This window comes from Herpailurus yagouaroundi, unplaced genomic scaffold, assembly GCF_014898765.1.
Source record: "Herpailurus yagouaroundi ecotype Mexico unplaced genomic scaffold, PumYag 166, whole genome shotgun sequence".
NCBI lineage: Eukaryota > Metazoa > Chordata > Mammalia > Carnivora > Felidae > Herpailurus > Herpailurus yagouaroundi.
Window position 1 is genome coordinate 22,943,965 of NW_024412407.1, and position 18,917 is coordinate 22,962,881.

The following is an 18,917-nucleotide window of genomic DNA, read 5'->3' on the forward strand; positions in this document are numbered from 1 at the left end:
ACCAAGTGCTATGAATTTAATGCTGTGCCATACACAGTTCATTCATTAAGCACTTCATCAAAAAAATCTTCATGAAAACCTGGGAAGAAGGTGATATTATGTCTCAAGGCTACATAATTTCATTTCATAGGTGATAAGACTGAAGAACAGGAAAGATAAGTAACAAGCCACACAGTTCATTCATAGTAAAGTTGGTAATTGAACCCAAGCAGTCAGATCTCTGGGTATATGGCTTTCAACCATATTATTGTATTTCTTATAAAGTAGCATAGGGGCATTGCCTTTCTAAGAATTTTTGAGCATACACCATAGCAGAACTTTCAGGGATTCTGTGAAATTGCCTGTGCAATGACAACATACACACATGTGTGCGTGCATGTAGTCTCCATATTTGAAGAAAATATGGTTCTGCCTTCATTTGGGCATGATATGCAATTTTTAGGAGTCGCTCTGAACTTGGTGGTGGTAACATTCTGCTTCTATTTTATCCTTTATTTGTTAAGTGGTGTCTTTATTTTTCTGCTTACTAGAAATGTGGAACTATGTAACGTTTGTTTTAGTTATCATTTGTTGCTGCAGTGTGTTCATTTGTTTAATCACTTTAGTCTTATAGTTACCTATGAGAATTAAGATATATTCATGATTCAAGATGATGATGTCAGCCTATTTGGCTGGGAAAGGCCAAGCCATTGTCAGCTCAGGCATAGGACAGATGACAGGCTTATTGTAGGAAATAAGATTAGAAGGATTTGGAGGATTGATTTCAGTCTAAAGAAAGATATTCTATTGTTTTGATTGTACAGGAAAAAAAAATCAAAATTTTAGTCACTATATAGTGACAGATGTTTGGCAAATAGTAAAATATACCTTAGTCCTTCTGAGAGTCAAATTAATAGAATGTTACCTTAGGGAGAAACTCATCTCAAAACAATCTGTGTTTTTTTAAAAAATCCATATTTTTTTTCTAACTCACTTATTGTATTTCCTTCATGCAAAATCAAAACCTTCTAGTCAAAGGTTCATTATATAAATATTTGATATCAGTTGATGTGTGAAATAGTCTTCTTTTTAAATAACTGATGGAGGGTAGAGAAGACTTAATGCTTATGGAATTCATTAAGGTTTCAGACTGTTCTGAAAGGGGATTTTCATAGTTATTTTTTTCCATGAGTCATGTTATAGTTTTCCAGAAAGAACTGAAAGAAAATGGAATAAAGATACTGAGATAACTTTTAAAAATGTTTTGTTATAGAAATTGTCAAACATATAAAAAGTAGGGATAAAACTATTATGAATTGACATGGACCCATACCCCAGCTTTAACAGCTATCAACACAGGGCTAATCTGTTTCATTTCCCTTTCCATCCTCATTCCCTTCCCTTCTACATACTGGATTATTTTGGAGTAAATCTCAAACATCATCTCATTTATTTGTTAATACTATACTATGAACTTGTGCAAAATAAGGATTCTTTGGGTTTTCTAAAAACATATTCCCAGGGGCACCTGGGTGGCTCAGTCAGTTAAGCGTTCAACTTCAGCTCAGGTCATGATCTCACAGCTTGTGGGTTCAAGCCCCATGTAGGGCTCTGTGCTGACAGCTGAGAGCCTGGAGCCTGTTTCAGATTCTGTGTCTTCCTGTCTCTCTATGCCCCTCCTCCACTCACACTCTGTCTCTCTCTCTCTCTCTCTGTCTCAAAAATAAATAAACATTTAAAAAATTAAAAAAAAAACATAATCCCAAACATAATATCACTTCCCAAAACAGTAATAATGGTATTGAGAATATGATATGCTAATTGTATCTCTTTTTCTCTCTGCTTTTTAACAGTTCTATGTTTTAATGAGAGTCCCAGCAAGTTCACATAATTGCATTTTGTTGTTATATCTTTAGTGTTCTTTTAATATATAGGTTCATTTTTCTTTTGTTTATTTTTCTTGCATTTGTTGAGAAAACTTTAAAAATATGTTATATTGTGGATTTTGCTAATTTGTGCTCCTGTGGTGTCATTTATTGTGTTCCTTGGTCTCTTGTATTTCTGTAAATTGATCAGATTCAGGTTTGATTTTGTTTTTCTTTTTGCAGGTATACCTCATACAGGATTATCTACTTCTTGTTTTAGCATATCAGGAGAGATGTATGCTTATTTGTCTCTCTTTTTGTGATTCATTTTTTTTAAGTAATGTCAGCCAAATCTTTTCATCTCATCAGCTTTTCAGTTAACAATTTTGGTGACTATGATCATCACCTAAATCAATTATTTCATTAGGGGTTGCAAAATTGAAATAATCCAATTTTATAATTTCTTCTTCATTTCTTAGCTAGAATTTTTTCTATAAAGGATAGCTTTTCTTTTTTTTTTAATGTTTATTTATTTTTGACAGAGAGAGAGAGACAGCATGAGCAGGGGAGGGGCAGAGAGAGAGGGAGACACAGAATCTGAAGCAGGCTCCAGACTCTGAGCTGTCAGCACAGAGCCCGATGTGGGGCTCGAACCTACAGACTGTGAGATCATGACCTAAGCTGAAGTTGGATGCTTAACCGACTGAGCCACCCAGGTGCCCCAAGGATAGCTTTTCTATATCAACTATTTGCTTATCTTGAAGTATAGGAAAGGCATATAAATGCTTGATTCATTCCTTTATCAATCAGAATAATGAGCTAATTCCTTAACATCTGGCAAAAGTTCACCAAGGGACTTCTTAAAAGCATTAGTATAAAAATATTGTAAAAGTATTATTTTATGGTTTTTAAAAACATATTCAATATTTTAGATCTACTGCTATTATTTTTTTTTTCCTTTCTATGCTCAAATTGTCCTATCTTTGGGTGGTGAGAACATTTTTAAGTTAGTTCCTGAGTTCTTTTCAGGATATACTTCAGCAATGAGATGTTCCATGTTCATCTTGTATATTTCCTGCCCTAGATCTGGAATCAGCCATTTCTCCAAGGTTCCTTTTAATGGAGACAGTATTTAGAATCCCGTCTAGTTGCTGAGTTGACTATTGTTTCTAGATCTTTTCAGTAGTCAAAGCTAGGAAAATAGTTGAGAAGTCTACACTATTTCCATTTCAAATTTTGGTTATAGGAATTTTGCTTATTTGATTTATATTTGTATCTTTTCCCCTTTTATTGAAAACCTTAGTTTCTAAATGGAATAATATAATTATTTGTTTTATCTTATAGTTTCAGAAGGATGATATGTTAATACTAACATTATGATTATTGAGTAGAATTTTTTATTACTGAGAATTTTTTTCTTGCATTTATTTCATCCTTAGAATATATCCTACTAGGGATATACAAAAAAATTACTGCTTTAAAGTCACTTTGAGATAAGTCTTCTCTGGGTGATGAAGCCAGAAAACTAAAACAAAAAACAAACAAACAAACAAAAAAATACCAAAAAAACCACTTGATTATTATTTTCTTTCAGCTTTCTAGGGAGTGGTACTTAAGTTTTGATATTTTAATTATGCAAAAACATTTATATGTTTCCAAAAAAATCTAGAAAATATTGTTGAAAATCTAACTTTTATCTCTATCCCTTCACCTAATTCCCATCTCACCTAACGGTAACCATTATTATTAACTTCTGGTTTATCTTGACATTTTTTAGAAAAATGTGTGCATGTGTGTGTATGCATATTACCCCTATATTTCTTAGTTTTAAAATGGCATAGACTACACATATTGTGTTTCTCAATTATCGATGTATCTTTGTGATCACAGCTGCAGAGTACTCATATTGTAGGTGTGACTTTAGCTTATTCAAATAGTCCACGATTGATGGGCATTTGGGTTCTTCCTAGTCTTTTGCTATTACAGAAATGCTGCAATAAATATGTTTCTTTACCAATTACAATTTATTTGACTAGTACTTTGATAAGTCCTTTATAAAGCAAAGTGTGATAATCATCCTTCCACATATGACTTTGGTTATCTTACTAGATTGAAAGCTCCCTGAGAATATTTTATTTTATTTTATTTTATTTTATTTTATTTTATTCCTGAAATATACATAACAGGAAGCTCAACAATTTGAAAGTATTCTGGATTTACTGATTAAGCTATGCAGATTGTGAAAAATACATCAGGAAAACACATACATCTTTTTGGAAAACATATACACATCAATGTCTTCGCTATCTTCAAGATTAGCAAACTAAAGATGTTTTTCTACCAGATAAATTTTTATCTGTATTTTGTTTATAGTAAATTTTCTCTGAACAGAAATTATTTCCAAATAAATGCAGAACAAACTTAAAGAACGGAGTAAAAGAAAGAGTAGCTCTATTTATTGAGCAGCTGCCACACTCAAATTAGTCAAACCACAAAAATTAATTGTGAATCATTAATCTAGGTGCTGAGAATAGTGTTAAACACACAGCATCCTTGTCTCAAGGAACTTATTTTCTAGTGGAAAGACTCAAGTTGGAAGACACAGATAATAAAGACATAGAGAAATATATAATATATTTTAGGAAACTGATAATGGTTAGAGAGAAATCCTTGGAAAGGGGAGTGGGATGGGATTCAGAGCACCAGTGGTGGGTAGAGCCTTAGGAATGTGTGTTGGTGGATTTGCAGATGGGAAAATAAAGTGGTCCCTTTTTGATAGGGTATGTTTTCTCAGGGAAGCAGTGAGTGGGTGATGAGAGGGTACCAGGTGTAAAGTAGGTGATTTGAAAAGTAGGAATGTAAAGTTAGTAAGTGGATACTATGTTTGGTAAGAAAAGCTGTTCTTCCAGCTCACTTTGCTAAAGGAAATTTGACTGCCTATGATCTGGCCAGGGGGGTTAAGAACATTTTTTTCCCACCCTCATTAAGCTGATTAGTAAAAGAACTAGCACTGGATGGGTAGGCAATCCATAGATTGTAATGTCTAGCCTGTGGCATATCACCTTTGACATGACAGGCAGTGGTTTTAAGCAATCAGTTTCCTTTCTTAGGAATTTAGAATTAGGAAACTAATGAGAATGAGGCAATTAGCAGACAGTGCAGAAACTGAAAGAGCACAGTGAGAGATAGCTATTACCAAGTTGAAGCCCTGACAAGCTGGTTAGAAGAAAGCAAAAACTATGCTTAAGCTGAAGAAATATTTCAGAAAGCACAGAAAGGATGTGCAGAGAGAGGAAAAGATACAAGAGAGATGGAACAAGTTCTGTCTAACTGCTTCATTTTCATGAAAACATTCCAGGCCCAATTCCAAACACATGTTTGCTTGGGGGAATACACTTTGACTTGAATTAGGTTGAGTTGGTATAGCAGACAGCTGCCATCACTGTACCCAACGTCTATTTTCTCTCTTTTTCGTAAGAGCACACTGATTTTTTTCTAGGAAAATTACTCTTTCTTACTAAAGTCCATGAAATTTGATGCAACTGGCCCATGTACTCATTCCATCTGTGGGCACATGACCCATGTTTGGTCAATTATCACTCCCTTAATCACAAGGACTCGTTCATAGAAGGCCGCATGACATAATAAAGGCCAATGGAATTCAATTTGGGAGGCATTTGTTGCAACCTTGAAAAAGAGACCTTTGGCTGTGTTTGTTGAGAGGATAGGATAGTGGCTAATTTGCCACCATGTGGAGAGATCTAAAAACTGAATCAAAGAAAAAAAGCAGAGACAAGAAGGAAAAGCAAGACTAAATTAAGATGATGTCGTATGAACTCCCGAATCTATCATGCCTGAAGGTGAAAAATGCAACTGCACCAAGCACAGAAAGGATAGGTCTGATATAATCACAAACCACATATGCTTTTGGTTAGAAAAATATAAGTGACAATGACAGGGATCCAGATTCAGTATACAAAGAAGAAAATTTGTGTCAAACCAATTGGGACCTTATCGTCACACCTCTTCTTCCCATGGATTTTTCTAGCATTTCAGATTTTCTATATCCTGTTATCACTTCAGAAATACTTCTGGTTATTCTTTGCTTGTGTTCCTCTTTGCCGAGGAGGAGATATAGAGAACCAAAGTTGTTCCTTGGTTTTTGAAGCTTACCTATTCCTATTAAAAAGTACTGCTTTAAAAATGTATGTTTACTCTGCCTTCTTACCTGAAAGTCAGGAGTTCCGAGTTCCAGATCTAATTATGTCTCTGATCAGCCCTGTGACCTTGGGTGGCTCATCATTTTCCACTAGCTTACTGCAACTGTTTTATTTGCAAAAGAGAAGGCACCAGAGCTGACCTCTAAGGCAGGAAGAGAAAAGAACTGGTACGTGTGGTCCCATCTCCTCTCCTCTACTCCCCAGTTCAGCCTAGCCCATGAACCACTGAGCCCATATGCAGCCTTAGATAATTCCCATGAGAGAGAAATCCTGTTTGCTTTATCTGCTTTGAGGTTTTTTGAAGCCCTGAAGTCTGTGATACTTCCAAAGAAGAATTGGATGAAATTTAATATTTTATTATCTTTACTTTTATCTCCTACAGATTAACTTCTTTTCATAGATAACTGTCAGCAATCAGGAAAAAAATTTAATCTTACATTTTTAAAGTTTTGTTTAAAAGCTTAATATCAGAGTATAGACTGTATAAATGAACTCTGACAGAGTCTACCATTAAGTATACTGAAATAAAGAAGTTGTGCCATTACAGAAATAAAGAAATTGTGCCATTACGGTGAATGGTTTGCCAAAAATTCTTTTCTTAAAAGGGTTAAGATTTGAAATGTGAGCTAGAGTGACTGCATTACCCTTCCATAGTTATATAGGTTTAAGATGTGCAGTCATCTATGGCTGCTCTTAACATCGAATCGGTGACCAAAACCTTTGGCTACATTTGTTCCTTCATGAACATTACCATTGCCACCAGGCAGGTCCAGGCCTTTATTATTTTGTGCCTCGAGCATTGAAATATGGTTATAATTTGTCTCTCAGACTAATTATTTTTTCACTTGCCTCATCGTGGACACATGGTCATATTGGCCTTGTTAAGACAATGGATTGTCACAGCATGTCCCAACTGGAAACCAGACTCCATATCTCAGCTCCACAAACCATGATTTGGTCTATACTATGTTTTTCCTACTGCATTACATGAGCTTTATGCTTAGTTCACAAGATTATGCAGTCAAATAGTATTTATGGGGTAGATTTGTGTTATGGCTGAGTATACAACTATGAATAAGACACTGCCTCTATCATCCCAGAGCTAGTACTTTATTGGGCAGCCAGTCAAGTAAATAGGAAGCAAGATACACTAGAGTGAACTCTAACATAGGGGAGAACATGGAGAATTATGAGACCCCCAAAGCAGTGGCAGCTCATCCAGTCCTGGAGCCCCAACAAGGCTTGCCTGAGAAGATGGCATCTCACTTGACTCCTATAAGACAAGTAGACTACTCATTGGCCCTACATATGGGAAACAACCTTTTAGGCCCAGCTCAAACCTCAGGCTATGAAATTGCTTCCTTACCACATGGTCAATCCCACTGGTCTCCTGTCCCTATTCTGAGCTGCTATAGCATTCACTCATTTATTCATTCAATAAGCAAATACTTCTTGTGTCCTATTATGTACCAGGAGATGTCTAGGCCCTGAGATACAGCAGTGAACAATTAAGTCCTTGCCCTTGGGGAACCTACATTGAAATGAAATGAAGCAGACACTATCAAACAAAGAAATAAATATATAATATATCAGATATGGTAGATCCCATGAAGAAAACTAAAATGGGATAAGGTAATAGGGGATCTTATTTTAGCTAGGGTGAAGTCCCCCTGCTAAGGTGACATTTGAGTTGAGAGGTGCATAAAGTGTGGAGAACTGAGGGAAGAAGTTTGCAGGCTGAAGGAACATCAAGTGCAAAGGTAATGCAACCAGGAGTTGGTTTGGAGTTGTAGGAGCAGCACTGACTTAGTATTGCTCATTTGACTTCTCATTGAATATCACCTCCAATCGTTATTGCCATTTCAGGTGAAGGCTGAGCTTTTCCTCTCAAACATATTTTCAGTTTATGGAGGCTAAGAACTATAATTCATCTTCTTTATAATGTTGCTGCTCTTCTCCCTTTATCAGTCCACTGTCTTCATGAGGCTACCAAGAAGTGTTTTACTGACTAATGTTAACTGGGATTTATTTATGTTCTTGATGAATTACATATGTTACTTTCCTTACCTGGCTGATATTAAAAGAGAACATCCCATAAACACTGAAAGAAACGGGTGGGTGGTGAGGAGAAGGGTACAGAAACACAGAAAATATCCTGAGTACCAATTTCAAGATGTGCTTCAAGGGCAAGAACTAGAACACTTGTGGCAATGTTTCTGCAGAGTTTAATGCAGTAGGGATGTACTGGGAACCAGAATTGGATGGACAACTCCAAAAAACTGATTTAGTGAATTGTAGTGTGTGGGTTGATTAAGTATTGATCAGTGACCCGGCTCAGGTCTGAAACAGCCTCAGAACTACCTTCTAATAAGCCATAAAGCAAAAGAATTGTTCAGTGATTTGACTGGAAATCTCATTGGGGAAGCTGTGAAATCCTTGGGTATAGAAGTTAAGAAAGTTTGAAAATTCACTTAAATGTTTATCTTTTTAAAAATCAATGCTGCAAATATCACTAAGGTGGATAAGATTAATTAAGGAACAGATGGTTCTGAAAACTCTGAAGCCATTCTTATTTGAGACTCAGGAAGTACCTGATTCGGATTTCATTAGGTATTTTAGGATATGTTTAGCATGTAAAGTCTTTCTTTAGGCGTTGAGTTCAAATGGATCTCATGTTGTAGAGTAGCAGTGCAGTCTCTGAATCCCTGAGGATCCTGTGACATCAAACTATTTTCAAAATGATGCTAAGATGTTATTTTCTATTAAGTATGTCCTGGTGGTAGGGAAATCTGCTGGTGTCTTTGCAGGAACCAAGTAGATAGTACCAGACATTGTGTTCTTCATTACCATGTACTCACAGTTAAAAAAGATGTCTTACTTAAGAATGTCCTTGACAGAGCAGTGAAAATTTATGAAATTTCAGCCCTTAAGTACATATCTTATAAATATTCCATACGCATTAAGTACTTCTTCTGCATACCAAAGCTCAATAGTTGTCTAAAGGAAAAGTCATTGTTTGAGTTGCAAGCTGAATAACATTTTTACATAAAAGAATGTCTACACACTATCATTTTATCAACAACAAATGAAGTGGGTATGTCACTTTAAGGAAAATAACTTACTAGGTGCCAATGATAACATTTAAGCTTTCAAACAAAAATTTGAATTTTTGGAAAATTTGTATCTACCACTGTGAGCTTGAAGTTTCCACAAATTTAAAAGGGACTTTTAGGATGAGATTTACATTTATTACATGAATGTTAACAGATGTGATATTTTGATATTGTTTAATGAAATGTGTCAACATTCCGAAGGTCTCCATAACTCATTGAACCAGTAATTTTCAGGTGATGAATGCATGTTGTTTCAAAACATGCATGTATAAAAGATCCAGTCAAAGTATAATATACACTGGTGAATTTTAACGTAACACAGTATGAAAAGTTCACTGATGTGGTTTCTGATTCCACATTGCAATAACCATTAATAACTTTTCAAGTTCCGCTATCGTATCAAAACATATCCACAGTTATCTGAAATGCCATTAAAATGTTCTTCTTTTTCCATCTACACATCTGTGTGAGGCCAGATTTTCTTTATATACATCAACCAAGGCAACACCCAGCAAACACAGAAGGCAGAAGCAGACATGTGGATCTAACTATCTTTAGTTAATCCAAATATCAGAGATATTTGCAAAAATGTGTAAAAATCTTGCTAGATTTTTTATTTTGAAAATAATTGTTATTTTTCATTAAAAATAGGTTATTTATATTAATATGTAAAGAGGTTGTCCCTGTTATTTTTAAATTAATAAATATTTAAATGTTCTCAGCCTTAATTTCTATTATCAAAAGTATCAATAGACATAAATTGATATAGACATATCTCTTTAGGCTATAAACTCTTTAGAGTCCTTAATAATTTATATAATGCAAATTATTCCAAGCTTAAAATGTGGGAGAACTACTGCTATCTAGGGTTAAAAATTATTATATAATAAAATAATCTAATGAGTATCAGCAACACTGAAAACAGTCTCACTTTCCCTTGTTGGTATGAATGCATACATAGATAAGATTCTATGCATGCATGGATAAATAGATAAATGCTTTCTCCCCACTTCAGACCTCAGGGGCAGGGAGTTGAGTTAATCACAAACCTTAGTCTATGATTAATGGTCCCTGTAAAGCTCTGCTCCTGTTTTATTTAAACTCTTCTAATGTGTTTGCTACATATTCTTCTTTGGTTTTGTATATGTACTTGTAAAACACATATTATGGTTTTATTTACATAAATGGTACCATATATATATATATATATATATATATACACACACATATATAATTTTCTTTCTATTTTTAATCTTAGCATTATAAGGATCTAGCCCTGCTATCACATGCTAATAAGAAAAGGCAGGCAAATCATCTGACTTATGTATATTTTTTTCAACATATGCAGCTAGAGATTTTATGGCAGCATTTGAAAATTCTACCCTTTACATGACAAACATGAAAAGCCACCTCTAAGGTACAACCAAATATAAAATGGTTTTACCATTTGCTCTCAAAGCCCATGCCATTGAACAGCTTTTATTGACAGTCTGTGTGGTCCGTATGCTTGTTCGCTCCATCAGGGTTTCTTACAAACGTGAGACAGACCGCAGAACTTCAGCGTTTTGACTCCCCAACTGTGTGATCTTAGGCAGGTTATTTAACCTCTCTGTCCTGTCTATAAAATGGGATTAATAATACTACCTGCTTTATAGTGTTGATATATGGGTTAAATGAATTAATATTTGTAAAGTGTTGAGAACGGCACCTGGAACATAGGAAACATTATATAGGTATTTGTGAAATGCAGTAAAATCAATGAAAAGAATACGCCATCTGAGAGCATCTGACTAGTTCCTGTGAATCATAATCTGCTTTTCTATTAGAGCATTTGTCCCCTTTATCTTCCTGAGGAAGATGTTTTGGTAATAAAATATCACTAAATGATTACAGACAGAGGTAGGAGGATCTTACTCTGTTATTTTATAGGAATTAAGTTTTCATACCTTGTAAACAAATTTTGAAAACCCCAAGAATTATATCATATCCTTTAAAAACTTTACATAAAAATTCTAAGTAACAATTAGATCCTAAGGATAAGAATCAGGGGCAGAGATTCATTGATCAAAAAGACTCATGTGTGCTTAGAATAAGAAAATGAAAGAGCTGTATATTTCATGTCAAATATAGTAAGTTGCCAAGTTCTTTAGGGGCCACAGAGCTATCTTTTTCCCTCTCAAGACTTCTGTGACTTCACACTGTTCTTTCCTGGCCACAGAAAACAGAATTCCCAGTGTCAGGAGCTGTGAACAGAGCAACTACAACAGCCTTCAGGTGCTTTCTATGACCAAGTAATTCCTGGCATGAGGCGTTACATTTTTTACTGCTTTTCTCCTTATCACTGATGATGATGTCATTTTAGAAGCACTAACAACATCAGAAAATGATGAGCGCTTTTAATGGAATTTGAAGAAATCTTTCAGATAAAAGGCCAACCATGGGATGAATTTCTTAATTTGAAAATCAAGCCAAATTTAATTGTTCCAAACTGTTTTCTGTTACAGACCATTGTAATAGAAATATTTTTTTTTCCAAGAGTGCTCACAATCACTTTTCAGATTCGGATGTCCTGGAATAAAGCCAGATTAACTCTGAGCTGTGAATTTTACAAACAGTCTTGTTTAACCTATAATCGATTTAAATAGAGCCATTCTACAAAATGCAAACATGGTAATTGGTGCAATTTTATTTTTTTGCATGAAACAGCATACAAGAATATGCTGGCTTTGACTTTCTGGATCTTTGCACAGCCAGAAGTCTGGCAGAATAATCACTGAAGTTCAAATTAGAGCCCCAGATGGAAACACAAACAGGGGCCACCACTGTGCCTTTTTCATGCTTCGAAGCTCAGTTCTGGACAGAAATGTGTTTCTAGTTAAAATGTAATCATTTCCAATTCCTTCTGATCACTGGATCATATTGGAAAGAAACAGCCTGAGGACTACAATTGCTTTTAATTACCACTGAATGTTGATTGAAATTTTCATTTCCTTTCCATACATTTGTATTTTTATTGAACAAACAAGAATAAAATAAAGATATGGCCTCTTTATACTTTGGAGAGAGATCTTTGTTTAACATTACCCTCTTTGAATTAGAATTTCCTTGTCAGGATTTCCTTTCCTTTCCATGGGTTGCAGAAAGAGCCAAATCAGTTTAACATTCTTGAATTGAGGTCAGGTTTAAAATTAGGTAGTGTTGTTTGTTTGTTTGTTTGTTTTAATTCAGTAAGACTCAAGGGAGTTCATATACTTCTGTGATTAGAGAATTTAAAACTGTAAGATACTTTTTTTCCAACCTCACCATGCTTCTACCTCTCCACATAATTTTATTTTATTTTACTATTTTTACATTTTATTTATGTAAATAATCTCTACACCCCACATGGGGCTCGAACTCATGACTCTGAGATCAAGAGTCACATGCTCTCCCAACTTAGCCTGCCAGATGCCCCACCCCACACCATTTTAAAAATTAATATATACCAAAATTATTGGGAGAACAAGTAAAAAACAAATGAATCAAAAGCCAAAAATATCCTTTCTCACAATAAAACTTTATGGAATATTCAATATTTGAAATTTTACATTAGTTCTGATCATCATATATTACTGAAATGCTATAAATAACAACTATTCTTCTTTTTAGCTGGGACCTAAGACCTGTATTCTAAAACCCAGCCGTGAATAGTGGCACCCAAATTCTGCTCAAAATAGGAATGAATGGCAAATAGATGTATCATGGTCTCATATGATTTCTTCTGCAATGTCTCAATTCTGAACAACTTATATGTCTAAGGAAATGTATTTTTAAAAATTTTTTAATGTTTATTTACTTTTGAGAGAGAGAGAGAGAACGTGAGTAGTGGTGGGGACAGAGAGAGAGGGAGACATGGAATCCGAAGCAGGCTCAGAGGCCGACATGGGACTCGAACCTATGAAATGCAAGATCATGACTTGAGCCAAAGTCAGCCACTTAACTGACTGAGCCACCCAGGTGCCCCAGTAAATGTACTTTTTGATGCCTTCCTGATCACAGATTAAAGAAAAAATGCCTTAGGAAATTGATTGCATTGTGGAAATATATGATCTCTAAAAATGGGGCGCCTGGGTGGCGCAGTCGGTTAAGCGTCCGACTTCAGCCAGGTCACGATCTCGCGGTCCGTGAGTTCGAGCCCCGTGTCAGGCTCTGGGCTGATGGCTCGGAGCCTGGAGCCTGTTTCCGATTCTGTGTCTCCCTCTCTCTCTGCCCCTCCCCCGTTCATGCTCTGTCTCTCTCTGTCCCAAAAATAAATAAACGTTAAAAAAAAAATTAAAAAAAAAAAGAAAAACAAAGAAAATGAATCCCATATTTGGGTTTCTGAAGGGGACATTGGAAATAAAGAGAGGAAATGTATATGCATGTCTGGAAAGATTTCATAAATCAGTATGTTTAATTAATCCACAAAATGTTATTAATAGCATAAGCTGTGGAGTCAGAGATACCTACATGGTTCAAATCCATTTTACTAATTCTGTGAACTTGGGCAAATAACTCAACCTCTCTATGCTTAAATTTTCTTGCCTGATAAGTGACTAATTATAGTCTCTGCCTCAAGAGTTCTGGAGAGGATTAAATCAGATAAAATGAAATGTTCAGCACAGTAACGGAACCATAGTTCTGAATAATGATTATTATTCCTATACTTACATATACACAAAAAAGAAAAGGGGCGCCTGGGTGGCGCAGTCGGTTAAGCGTCCGACTTCAGCCAGGTCACAATCTCGCGGTCCGTGAGTTCGAACCCCGCGTCAGGCTCTGGGCTGATGGCTCGGAGCCTGGAGCCTGTTTCCGATTCTGTGTTTCCCTCTCTCTCTGCCCCTCCCCCGTTCATGCTCTGTCTCTCTCTGTCCCAAAAATAAAATAAAAACGTGGAAGAAAAAAAAAAAAAAGAAAAAAAAAGAATAAACTACTGTTCCTGCCTTCAGAAATATTATTTTCTCACTGAGGTTTTTTTTTTTTAATTTTTTTTTTAACGTTTGTTTATTTTTTTGGGACAGAGAGAGACAGAGCTTGAACGGGGGAGGGGCAGAGAGAGAGGGAGACACAGAATCGGAAACAGGCTCCAGGCTCTGAGCCATCAGCCCAGAGCCCGAAGCGGGGCTCGAACTCACGGACCGCGAGATCGTGACCTGGCTGAAGTCGGACGCTTAACCGACTGCGCCACGCAGGCGCCCCATTCTCACTGAGGTTTTGATACACATACAGGAAAAGTTGTATACATTCAAACCAGAATATGATTCAGTGAATCTAATAAAAGCTTTAGGGCTTTAGAGAGGAGGAAATCACTATGGAATGCAGTTGTCTGATAAGGCCTCATGGAAGAGAGAGGATTTGAGCTGGACTGTAAATGAAATGTAAGATTCAGATATTGAGAAAGGAGGTGTGGTTTATTTCAAATATGAGCAATGGAGGGAAAATTGTCATTTGTATGGGATTTTGTGGGATACTTCTAGACCAGTGAATATGTGTATTTGGCTAGCATGGAAGGTCATTCTTGTAAGAGAGTGAGAAGATGTGGAAAGGTGGATTATGGATGTCTTTAAAGGCCTGGGGGTTTTTTGAGTAGGGAATGATAGTAGTTGAGGAAGATTTATTTGGTTGCTTCTTGTTAGATGAGCTGAAGGAAGGATCAGATGGAGAAAGGATGATGAATGAAGAGGTAATTTATGTGTGGAACAGGATGGAGGTCATGAGATTGGAAAGAGAAGATAATGATAGTACGGAATTAGATATTGCAGTTCACGACAATCACCTAGTTTAATCCTTTTAACAACCCTAAATAATACAGCTAGACAGTGAAAATGATACAAGATGAAGTCTGGTTTTCTGATTCCAGAACTCAGGCACTTAACCATTGTGCCATAGTGCCTGCTACATATGGAAAAATTGGTGCCTAGAAATCCATGCATTATTTCCCTTGCAAAATACAGTTTCTTTTTAGATCAAATCCGAAATTGATCAGTGCTATAGAAATAAAATCAACCAAATGAAAAATGCAAAATTGGGAAAGCTTCAGAGTGGAAAAAAGGAAAGGCTTCAGGTGTGTCCTGATTGGAGGTTGTTGTCATGGAGAAGCTGTAAGCAGGCTAACTAGAAGTGGAGCATCTTATGTGATTGGTTAGGGTGTGTACTTGACTTTCTCTGCTTGGTCCTAAATTGAAAGTGGGGACAAAAAGTAGGGAAGCTGTCAGTTATTAATCAAGTCCTGGCCACTTGGGGCTGATTGTTATAGAAGTTATTGTTTACCTTCCTGGATTGTCACTAGAGATAGCAATCTGGCTTCCTGTAGTCTGATTTAAAGTTGGCTGGCTTCCTGGGTTGTTTATCGTACATAAAGGGATTGGTTTCCTGGGCAGGTTGCTGCAGGTTGTGGATCAAAGTTCTATTTTTATATATGGTCTATTTTCCATTTGTATATTCAGTCTCCCAATATTTTTCCAGGGCTTAGTTGCCTTTGAACTCCCTAAGGTACTTTCTGACCCTGGTGAAAGAAACATTATTCAGGATATAAATGTTAGAAATCTAATTAAAAATTTATTTGGGAGTACAAAGTTAAAATTGCATATTTGAGACTTATAGCCATACAATATTTTATCTCAGAACTAACAATATGTCCAATCTACACATGCATGGTTGTATATTTCAACTTAGCTTCATGCCCACCCTCTTTGTATATTCTCCCTTCCATTGCAGGGAAGGATCCTGGGAACTATATTTTCCAAAATCCCTCACCAGAAGGTTTCAGGTTATATTCCTTTATGGGAGGTTTTTCCTCAAAATATAAAAAGGAAAAAAAAAATCCACTATTCTTCAGTGGCAACCACAGGCAGGCAGGTGAGGGCTTGGAGATGGTTAATGTGAAGTTTTTCCAGTGGCTTCCAAACATCCTTCTGAGAAACATTCACTTTTGTGAATCAGCTAAGGTCAATGGAAGCAGTTTTCCTTATGTTCTTGCACTTCTAGATTTCCTGAAAGCTTGCAGGGGCTTCCCTGACATTCGCTCTCCTAGCCCTTTGAATGGTTTGGTAAGTCTTTCATTCCCAATGTTAAACCCTATTTTGTTCAAAATACCTACAGTGATTTTGTCCTTCTGACTGACCCTGATGGAATGATCAGATATTCTGCCAAAAATAGGGGTGTACACATTGTCTGAGAATGTTCTGGATGAAACTGAAAACTGGAAACTATTGTGAAACAGGAAAGACAAGATAAAGAGAGGTATAGCATGAGGATAGAAGCAGAGATTCTAAGATGCCACACTGCTGACTTTGAAGATGTAGGAAGGGGACATGAACTGAGGAAACCTGGAGTATACAAAGGTATACAAAGGTATACCAAGGTATACAAAGAGAGATCCATGCAGCCCCTCATGTGAGTAAGAAATTGACTCAGCTGTTCTGGAATAAGAGTTATTCTTCTTGACCACTGTACAGCAGAAATCATTAACTTTAGGAGTGACACTGTCCATTTGAGAACTGGAACACAGCTATTTTGAACTGAAGAGCAATGGTTTGAGGGATGAGATTTGATACCACTATAAACATAACAGGAAGCACAGGACTGAAAACCTTCTGTACTGGATGGCAGGTGGACAGTGGCACAAGTTCGCATTTGTCAGTGAAACCAAAAGCATGATTTATTCAAGGGAATCATCATCTGGGATGGGAATATTATCTTTATGCCAAATGGATACATAACACAGTGTCTGAACCTGAATCACCCTTGCCAACTTGCAGTGATTTTTTTAAGCCTGATGCAAGGAATAGTGGATTTACAGAGGCTTTTGGCCAAGCCTAAAAAACTAAATTATGCAGCGACAAGACTTAGTCATTTGGAAAACTGTCACTGCAAGAAGACTTGCCAAGTGAGTGGACCACTCTACAGAGACCAAGTCTTCTGGGTTGATGGTGATCACTACAGGAAATGCACATGCAAACGTGGTGCTGTGGAATGTTGAAGAATTTCCTGTCCCCTTCCCGGTTGCTCCCCAGGATCCCTCCTCATGCACATCGCTGGCCAGTGCTGTAAAGTCTGCTGAGCAAAATGTGTCTGTGCAGGAAAAGTCCTTTCAGAAAGCCAGTGGATTTTAGCTAAAAGCTGCTGGGAATGCTGAGGTGGAGTGTTACTAAAAAATTACAGAAGCGTGCCCTCCTTTGAACTGCTCAGAAAGGAATCACATGCAGTAGAGGTTATAACTTTTCTACAGAAAGATCTAAATGTGGTGAAAACTCACAGTGCAAAAACTAGAACACAAAAGCTACTTGTGAGTGCAAGAATGATTGTATCTCTGCCCAGAGAGATTCTGACTGCTATAGAAATATTGAAGAGTGTGCAGCCAAGATGCATTACTGTCATGCCACTTACTATGTGTGTAAACTTGCCTGGCTTATATCACTGTGACTGTGTCCTGGGATACATTCGTTGTGGGTGACTTCTCTTGTACAGAGTATGATGAATACGGCCCTGGGCAGCACAACTGGGATGAGAATGCCATCTGCACCAACACTGGCCGGGACACTGCTGCACCTGCAAACTGGGCTATGTGGGGATTGGGACCATCTGCAGAGAATTCTGCCAAGAGGGCAGCGGATATGGAATATCTGTGGCTCTTAACAAACGCATCTGGATTCAAAGGAAGCCACTGCGAAAAAGATATTGATGAATGCACAGGGGAAATCGTAGAGTGCCACAACTATTCCTGCTGGTTGGTACGACTGTGAGTGCAGAAGTGGTTTTTATAATGATGGGACCTATTCACTGTCCAAGGAAGCCTATATTGACATTGATGAATGTGCTTTAAGAACTTATACCTGTTGGAATGATTCTGCCTCCATCAACCTGGCAGGGGGATTTGACTGCCTCTGTCTTTATGGGCCCTCCTGCTCTGGTGACTGCCCACATGAAGGAAGACTGAAGTGCAAATGGCAGGTGTGGATTGTAAAAGAAAACAGGTGTTCTCTCCATTCCTATGAGGACCAAAAGATACTCTGCCAGTAGATAACTTGTGTTTGCTGGAATCCAAACGTTGACCTTTTCTGTTGCCCAAAGTGTGACACCAATGTCACGAGTCAATATTTAGATCATAATGGACACAAGCTGTATCAAAATGGAGACAATTGGACTCACAGCTGTCAACAGTGCTGGTGTCTGGAAAGAGAGTTAGATTACAGGCCACTCGCTCCAAATTGAGCTGCGAGTACACAGTCCTCTTGGAAAGGCATTGCTGTCCCCGCTGAGTCAGTGACCCCTGCTTAGCTGATAACACTGCCTATGATATCAGAAAAACTTGTCTGGACAGAGGTGGCATTTTAAGGCTTAGCAGCTCAGTGTCAACATGGCTGGATCTCCCTGCACGACCTACACTTGCAAGAATGGAAGTGTCTGCTATTCTGTGGATTTGAAGTGTTTTCATAATAACTGAAGGATGTAAAATGGAATCATCATCATGGGGAAAAATGGACAAAAATGACCATCCAATATGATGAAGAACAGGAGTTGGTGGTTTTGTTTGTTTGTTTGTTTGTTTGTTTACCACAGACAAGTATTGAAGTCTCCATCTGAAGAGAGTGTTTGGGGAATGCATTTTGGACTTACTTTTTTGTTCATTCATGCTAACCTAATCTAGGGGATATACAGTGCAGTGCCTTTAAGACTTTGCTTGTTAGAAGTTTCCCATGTTTTAAATCATGTTTCCCTTA

The 18,917-nt window shown here is 37.0% G+C and overlaps 1 protein-coding gene and 1 pseudogene across 10 annotated transcripts in view; both read left to right on the plus strand.

The window, feature by feature from the left end:
* The window catches only part of LOC121038985 (protein kinase C-binding protein NELL1-like), a 51,188-nt pseudogene extending 32,331 nt beyond the window's left edge, over positions 1-18,857 (plus strand).
* Positions 1-18,917, plus strand: part of LMNTD1 (lamin tail domain containing 1) — a 525,504-nt gene that overhangs the window by 251,517 nt on the left and 255,070 nt on the right. The window lies entirely within an intron of this gene.